This window comes from Spea bombifrons, chromosome 12 (assembly GCF_027358695.1).
Source record: "Spea bombifrons isolate aSpeBom1 chromosome 12, aSpeBom1.2.pri, whole genome shotgun sequence".
NCBI lineage: Eukaryota > Metazoa > Chordata > Amphibia > Anura > Pelobatidae > Spea > Spea bombifrons.
In genome coordinates this window covers 23742554-23752089 of record NC_071098.1, presented here as the reverse complement: position 1 = coordinate 23752089, position 9536 = coordinate 23742554, and the positions used below count along the sequence as shown (strand labels likewise).

General features: G+C 36.5%; 1 non-coding gene across 1 annotated transcript; it reads left to right on the top strand.

The window, feature by feature from the left end:
• The first annotated feature begins 739 nt into the window (after positions 1-739).
• On the top strand, positions 740-848 carry LOC128470802 (U6 spliceosomal RNA). The gene has a single exon (XR_008346069.1). It is a non-coding gene; the product is annotated as a U6 spliceosomal RNA (small nuclear RNA).
• Positions 849-9536: the final 8688 nt, after the last annotated feature.

Below are 9536 nucleotides of genomic sequence, written 5' to 3'. Positions count from 1 at the left end.
TGTAGTAAGTAATGGCCACTATTTCTTCACAGATCCCTCTTTGACTTGAGAAGTGTTTGGTTCAGACACCCCTTGTTTAGTTTTTCTGTAGCTGCTGCCTGTTGCCATAATGGCTACATTCTTTCACAGTGAATTCTCACCTATGCGGCTGTCCATGTCAATGGCACTCTCAGGTCTAGTGAGGCAATGGGGCCATGCCCATGGCTGGGAACTCTCCAGGAGTCTCTGGGTAAACCAGTGCTTTTCCAGTTCTCTGAGCACAATGCTCCGTCTCCAAGTGGTACTTTGGTACTCTCGCTCTTTGCATGACTACCCCTGCCTTTGACAAGCCACTCCATGAGGAGGGAGGCCTCCAGGTAGCCTGATCTTGCCATGTCTGATAGCACCCACTGCTATGAAAGGGTAGCTGGTTGACGTAAAAGTGTATCCTATGACGTGCACATCTTTTGACAGTCTGCACTAGGTTTAATGTTAGGGTTCATGGCACAGTGATTACAATTACCCTCTGGTCCTGGTCCTGCTAGCCCACTAGACAATCAAACATGCCACCACCTTGAAATGGGTAGAGCCAAATAACCATGTCACCAAAACAATGAGCAGAGCCACAGAAGGTAAAGCATATAACAGTAGCAAATATGCTTTTTTCTAACAATCACTGCTATGATTTAGTATCCTAGGGTTGCAGGACCCCCTTTAATAAGGGCTTTCATTTTCCATTCCAGTGAAAGAAAGCCAATACTTATTCTCATTTCAGCAACACATGTTCTAAAATTGTAATAATACAGAGAAGATTACCATGGCTTCTGCACAAGGACTCCATAGCAATATTTTTGATTTGATGCATTTTATAATTTATTTACCTATCACTAGAAATGCAATAATTGTCTATTCATCCACTTTGCTTTGCTTATGAAATAACGTTTTATGGGACACTCCAGCCATTTTATGCACTTTAATGCATATAATAGATGTATTTTCCTGTAGAATTTCCCCAAATGTATTTCTCTCTTTTGTTTGGCCCTCTACTAGATATGCTCATACTCATCTCTAGTTAGCTCCAGGGCTGGCTGGAGGAAGTTTATGTGCACAGGTGTGAAAATGCTCTCTTTGACTTCAATGGGAGTATTTTCCTGCCACTGATTGACTGCTTCAAGGCAGACCATTCAGGAGGAGGGCCGCTGTTGCAGCAGGGCAGCCTCGTCTGTGTCAGGTAAGTGCTTTATTTTTCCATTCTGGAAGCACGCATATTAAAGTACTCCCATAGTACATTAAAATGCATTCTTCTATTGCGGGGGTGTCATGGACATTAAACTGTCCCTTTAAAGATTTTAATTAATTCCCTGTGTGGTATTGTTATTGACCGGTAACCAGAAAGTATCCCCCCCCAATGTTGTTATACGATGAGAGGTTCTGGAGATGCCATAGCTGGAGCAATTGCTGAATTTAAGATATTTAATTAAGGGAACAACAACTTTGGTACTTGAAGAGACCTTTTGTATCATATGATAATTAATTGCAAGGTTGTTTTTACATGGAAATTACTCATAATAAATTAAGGGATTTTAAAAAGATTACACGCCGTATTTGCTTTGTAGTTCATAAATTTACTTTATCTGTAAAATAAAACACTATTTTAATGAGAATAATTTCTTCCATGGGACGTTAAGTTTGCTCAGGGCATGCTAAATACGAGGGCCCATTAATAACATAGAAATAGCTAATAAAAAATGTAATATTTAAAACAAGGTTATATATTATAACCTGGAATACACAACATTTGTAGTTATTTACAGGTGGACAATAGACTGGATAGAAAGGGACAACATAGTGTCTAGTACGTCTCTAGAGGGTCACAAATAGCAAACAATATTATAAATCTCTAAAGCAATAAGGAGGAAATGCTTTAACTCTTTGTTGAAGATAACACCATCATTAATATATCTTTATTCAATAACCTAATTTTTGGCCATTGTGTGGCTTCTGGTACAAGTATGTTAAGTATGCCTTCTCCTCTCTGCTCATAGAGAAAGATACACCATCCTCGTAACCTGACACAAGCATTGGGTCTGTTCACTTAGAAGTGGTCAGTTGAGTTAACCTGACTGACCACACTTGACTCGTAGACCAAGTTGCATAGTCTGTGATATGCGAGTTGTTTGCGAGAGCATGTGAGGGTATACACTCATAATTTAATAAAATTCTGGCCAGGAATGTATGTGTAAAAGACCATTTAGGTCATACCTTTTGAAACACGTAGTAGAAGTTCTATTGATTCCAAAGCAGATTTTTTTTTCGATCTTGTAATCCACAGTCACTATCTGGGGCTTATTCAGGGAGTTGAATTTCAAACCATGCTTTTACATGCACTGTTAATATCAAACATATTTGAATTTGGACTGGGTCACTGAATAGAGCCCCAGGGATATATATGAACATGCAGCTTATAAACTAAGCAGTGCTACAGCAGATGTAGATGTGGACACGCCATAAAAGAGAGCCATATGAGGCTACACCAGGGCCAGTTCTAGCTCATATAGTTGGCATGCAAGACCTTCTCAATAGGCAAAAGGTCACCACATAGAACCAGAAGGACAAAGTCTGCTGGAGATTATTAACTGCTGGTTCAGTAAAGTAAATTCATAGTAACGTATCAGTAATTAAAATCCATTTTACGTAGCTTTATTAAATAAAATGTTTTTTATTCACCAATACATTAGCGACGTTAGTAAGGTTTGTGGTGAAGAGATGATAATATCTAACAATTATTTCTAAAATAATCTGCAGAAAGACAAATAGAAATCAATAGATTGATTCAAAATCCAATTGTGCACTAGAAGAAGAAACTCAAATATCTATCGCAAACCTGTACAAAATGAGATACTCCCAACTTGTATAATAAATGAAGTCTCTGATTAGAGCGCACAGCTGGGTGTCCAAATCTACTAGGGTTTGCCGACACGTTTTTGAAATTTGTATTGAAGATGTAGGTGTTGTAAACACGGAGATACATTTTGACCTTACAGAACAACATAAAAAACACACCAAATATTCATGGGTGTCCCATTGAAAGCGGTACCAAGAAAGCATCTTCTTTGCAATTTGTAATCAATTATCATATGAACCTCCCACATGCAGGTATGATAATCGAGCATTATTATTATATACCTCTGACTTCTGTTCAGCCGAAATGTTTCCTGCATGATTGATGTACAATTAGGCTGTGAGCTACATCATTATTAATGAAGATTACTGAGAATGTCGGGTGTGTATAATTGTGCAGTTCTAAATTCAAGATGGCAGCTCGCACACGCGAAAATAACATAATAGACAGTTTTTATATTGTGAGAAAAGCGAAGTGAAATGAGATTCATAAATATTTATACAGATTTATATATTAGGATCCGGGATAACCTCAAATGTAACAATTCCACTTTAAGATTTCCCTTTTCTTTGTTATTTGAATATTGTGAAGACTAGATTTCAGGCCTCCTTAATTTTCAGCAAAACATAGCGGAGGTGGGAAAAAAAATCAACAACACATTAGAATAGTTAGGAGTGACTGTGGGATAGATCTGGGTTTAAGTTTTATAGCCCTATTTCAGTTACATATTTTTTTCCTAATGAAACCAAATGGGCGAAGAAAGCTCCCCCCCCCACCAGCTGCTGACAGGCCTGTAATTGATCAGAATTTATGATGACTTTTCTCACGCTTCGTGATTTATGAGTCCGCTGGTGACACAGCAGGATTTAATAATATCCTTTAGAGCAGGAGGTAAGAAAGTAATTGAGATCTCCCACCAAGAAAAACACACACCTGCTCACATACACACGCACGTAATGACACGCACCTGTGTGCCAACATCTCCTCTCCCTGTAGGGAAGGTAGACATGGCATTGGCATGACAGATACTCGGATCTGCGACCGTCATTAGTAATAACATTTGTAATCAATATTCCGTTCTTTTGCCTGATTAATGAAGCATATTAAATATTCACTATTACATCCCATAAGGAGTAGGAAGGGGACTGTCATGCGTGGAAGAGGACTCATTCCCCACGGGGTTCCTCTGGTTTGGCAAACGCTCCTTTTTAGTATTTACCACATCTAGTCGCTAGATTAGACAAGTTGATAGAGCACATCAAGGCTTTTGTCTGCCATATTTTCTTCAATACAATTTGTTACAGGTCTGTTTAGCAGGGTTTGCCTAAATCCAAAGTCTATCCTAACTTCCAAAGGGGGAACAACTTCAGGCGAGATATGCTTTCAAATCCTAAAAGGAGATGCCCATGGAATGGTGCTCCTGGACCACTGTTCATCTTATAAGCACATTTTACTTCAAAAGGGCCTTGAAATCCCCAAAATGCAATAAAATGAATTTGCCCTATAAAGATCTCAGTGATCTTTTGTTGTTGACCATCCTTTAACAAAAAGACTTAGATAGTGTGAACAGCAACTACATGTAGATTACAAGGAGGCCGAGGATAGTAGAGAGAAAGTTCGTATCTAGTAAAAAAGCATCACCGGACAAAAAGTATCCAGAATAGCAGTATCAACTCCTGGATATATATATATATATATTTATATACTGTATATATCATTTATACTGTATATATAATATATATAATATCCAAGAGTTGTGTGTTGTACATCATGTCCTGTAACAAAAAAATTAAGAAAAATATTTTTTTTTTATTTCAAATATTCAAATATTTATTTACTGAATATTTTCCATATAAAAAGGAAAAAAAAAAACAGAATAAGAGATACAGAAGAAAAAGCGTGATAAAAGGCATAGCACATTGCGCATTGTATATAGGTAAATTTACACAATTCATTAAGTGTTATGTATTTAATTTGTCTCTTAAGAAAAATATTTAATGTACCAGTGAGTAGTTTACTGACGATTACATACTTTATGCCAGAGATCAATGATTTGGCACAGTTGGCAAATATCAAACGTGTGTTAAGTAACCCTTTTATGACCAGGAATTTTCACACCATAGTGAATGGAGCTTTCCATTTTTACCATACACATAGTTTTGAGTCCCCTTCAGTGTACCCACACTAATTATGTACACGTATGTGTGTATTTATATATATATCTATATATATATATATATATATATATATATATATATACAATTTTTTTGGACAATTTTGTTTCCACTGCCACCGCTGGGACAAAAAAAACAGTTTATGTTCAGCAGTATCTCAGAAATATCCCACCATGCACAGATTTTTTACAATCACCGGTGGTGGGAGAGGGAGTCGTTGGCATTCACAGTAACGTCTGGACAGACCCTCTGGGAACTCTTTTGATTTCTTTAGTGCTAAGAGAGTGCCTGAATGAGGGCTTGGGCAATCGGAGACGGCACAGTTACACAAAAGAGCTCACGCAGTTACACTTCATCTGTCAGAACTGAGCTCCTGCTGACGGAGGAGACTCCAGGCTGTCATAAGAAATGTCCCCGCTGCCGCAAAATACTTATTATGTACTGTTACACCCTAAGGGTCGTTTTGGCCACTTCCCTTAGGATGCAAAAGGGTGTTAAGGGGCATAACTAATTTTTTGCTATTCATGTGCAGCTCGCGGTGATGAAAAGTGAGAGGCCTCAGTGATAAAGAACGTGTGTGAGATCAGTTTTGTGATTATGTGTGTGAATGCTTGTGGATGAGTGACTGACAATGTGAGTGAATGGGTTACTGAGCATTGGTACACCAAAAGACTACACATAAAATACTATTACAAAGAAAACAGTGTATAAAATATAGATTCTAGAAAGTGCCGAACAAAAAGTATCTTGATTTATGTTAATTACAATAAATATGCATGTATTTCAAATGTTTTGATATACAAATTGTGACTACACCATTCCAAATGCTAATTCTGCCCTATGAACCCTTCACAAAAATATGCAAACAGAGCTATTTAGTACCGCGTGATATTATACCTCCAAGTAACTCTTACTGAAGTTTTTTTTTACCTGGGAAGAATAGGATAGTCATTCGGCCACAACATTGGAGTGACAAAACAAGACTGTCCTGATGGATAAAGTTATTCCAGGTTTTATCTGCCCTAGTTATGAAGCTGTCACATTTTGATTAATATCTCTATTCAGGACCTTTGCCTATGTGAATTTGAAGGAACAACATAAAGTCTACATCCCCTGTGAGAAGACTCTCTCTCACTTCTTCCATCATGTCTCCATCTCTGTTTTTTTTCACATTTACTTTTTCCATTTCCGTAGACCATGCCTTGTATTTCATTTTGACATACCATCACGATAGACAATCACTGTTCTCATATATCAATCTTCTCTCTTCCTGCTAATCATTTTTTTTTTCTTCTGGTGGATCATTGGATTGTAAGACAGATAAATGAAGGGTAGATTGTGAAACGACTGGATGGATGAGCAGCAGTTGTGTTGATCAATATATGTGTGTATATAAAATAATCGTTGAACAGATCAAACACATTAATATATAAAGGTTTTGATAAAATGAAAGAAAAAAAGGCCACAATATATTTATAAACTAGTTTAGGTTTGCTCACCTTTTAAGAGAGAACAAAATGTATATATATATATATATATATATATTATTATTATTTTTTTTTTTTTTATTATTTAATGATTTTTTTTTTAATTTCCCAATTTGAAACCTAAATTATTTTATTAATATATTGGGCTTATTATGTCGGATGTTGTTGCATTAAAGAGGCTACATAATAAAATGTGTGTCTTGGTTTTCAAGCAAAAAGCATTTGAGGGCTACATCCATAGACCTCCAACAGGTCAAAAATTTTCTAAATAGATAATAAATAGAACAATGTACAATATTTGAATGCAATACTAAAATAAATAAAATAATAATATTTACTAGTATACATAGTAGTATATAGGTCTGAGAATATTGAAGGTTGCTTTCTGTACACATTTTTTGTGTGTCATATTTGTGCAGATGTGTGAACATTACACAGACACTCATAGTGTATAAACACATACTATAGATGTGAAATAGGAATAAGTTTAAGAAAGATTCCTCTATAAGTACCGTATAATGAATGCCAGGGCAATGTAAGAATCACCAATCAATAGACTGCAGCAGGGTCATATACAGTTAATAACAGCACTAGTGTTCATTGACCTGTGGAACAGGACACCCCATTTCCAATCAGCGTTAACCTTGCTATTGACCTTGGCCTTCAGACCGTTTATCTCTTTGTGACTCGTCGTCCAATTCTAAACTAAATTACAAAGAAATAATAAACATAGGAGACTCGAATCTCAAAGCTATGCCATATAAGCATGGCGGGTTTTCCGTGCATTCCTTTTAGACACATAGACAGAAATAACTTGAGGATCATCCAAGGGTTTAACATGTATAGAGAGAACAATTTTCTGAAATTCATGCAGCTTATAGCATCCCCTTGATTTATTTAAATGCATTGAAAGGTAATGTTTAGTGCGCAGAGGGTCGGACGTACCCTTAAGGCTTGGATATCTGCTAATTTGGCATTGGTCATGGAGATGATGCAGGGTGGTATAATCCTCCGTGGCAATTACAATGCTTTGTCAGATAATCATTTTCTAGCTCGATTTATGCCTGAGCATTGAAGTATCAATGAGAAAACCTGATTTCATAAACTTAAGAGCTGTAACATTATTTCACAGTAGAATTAACACAAGCCAGCTCTGCTAACTCAAATTTCCTGCTACCGAAGTTATTATTCTATAACAAACAAGAGTGAACCATATTAAACAGGACAGCCTAATTGCAAACACATGGCGTATAACACTAAAGAAACTGATTTACAAAATCACCCACTTACCAGCAGTCACCGAGATGAAGTCAAAGTCCTCTAATTGAAAAAAAAATAGTTCGGGCTATTGATCAAAGTCTTTTTCTGAAAGAACAAAAAAAGATTTCAATACATAATACATATTAATAATTTACTTTATTAATATGCACTTGGAATTAATTCTTTACTGTGACAGAGTTCTTAGAAACAAATACAAGGACACCCCAAGGCTGGCTTTAATGTTGGTGGTCCTCTTGGCAAACCTGAAATTTGTGGCAGACGGACTGCCACCTTCCTAGACCTGCCACCAAAGGCCTAGTTGGCTTCGGCCATAATATATCGCTCACTGGAAGTGCCATCACTCTCTACCTGCATTTGTAAACAGAGAAGCATCACACAAAGCTGACATGTCTAACTAACGCTGTAAGACAGACACACGCCATAACATGGAAAGCACTTCCTGCTTGCACTCCAGGCAGGAAGTACCCATGGATCAAACCACTTGAGGCAGAGGAGAGGGGAATTTAATCTGCTCTCTTTTATCTAACTTTTCTTGATTAAATTGACCAAAATAAAAAATATATATATATATATATATATATATATATATACACGCTCAGAAATTAGTACTTTGGAAATGGTTATAAGTGTTGATGTAATCAATAGTTTTTCAAGCTACTTATATTTAAATCTCAGAACAAATACCATTTTATAAGTTATGGTGGGTAAAGGTGATGGTAAACCCTCCCCCTTAAAATTAAGGAGATAGTAGAAGCATTAAACACTGTAAATATGGAATTTAAATGAACAACATTTTGTATTAAAAATACATCTTTTTATAGACACTTTTGCCAACGTAGACAAGTCTTGTTAATGATTTCTTTCTCATCCTCCAGTAACGAGATAACATACGTTTACCTGTCTGTATACTAGGAAGATATTTACTCTTGTGTAAATAAGAACTTTTTACCTTAGTCTATGTTTGATGTGGATTAGTTGTACCCACTATATGCTGAGTGTTACATTTTTCTTTGTGAATGGTTTTGTATCAGTCTCCCTGAAATAGTATTTAAACCGGCTCGCAACAATGAATAGATTGAGAAGTGACTGAGAATGAACACCTTGTGTGTGTCTGAATTATTTACTTCTCCCAGATATCTGCGCTTGCCAGTCTGAAGGTTCTGCAGATTTACTCAACAGCTCCCGGGAGGCTTTCGGCTCAAGAGAGGTGTCCCCCATAAGAGGAGGGGCGAAACATTTTCAAACACTCATCTACAGACACCAGACAAGCCAAAAGGCTTGTTTTTCCCTCAGAAATCTCATGGTGCTGCCACAACCACAAGGGATTCTGGGTAGGCGCATGCAAATAAGGTCAACAATAAGACAAACATTATATTCTCCAGCATATGCAAAATGTTAAAATAGAGGAACTGTACTCAAATGGCTTTGTTCTAAAATGTATCAATGTTTAAGGTGTAATTGACTTGAAAATATATTTTACTTTAATAAAACCTTATACTGATTTTTTCCCCATTTTAACCTTTTTTCTTGCTACTGCACTATGGTGCTATGAGAGCACACAGTAATAATACAGGGCACCAAAAAAGTATATATATTAGATCTGTCAGTCATGCACCTGGAAGTTATGTTCATTTAATCCATGTAGTGGATTTTCCTCTTTTTAAACATCCGTCTAAAATAACATTAAGTGCTAAAAGGTCTCCATATTTCAGA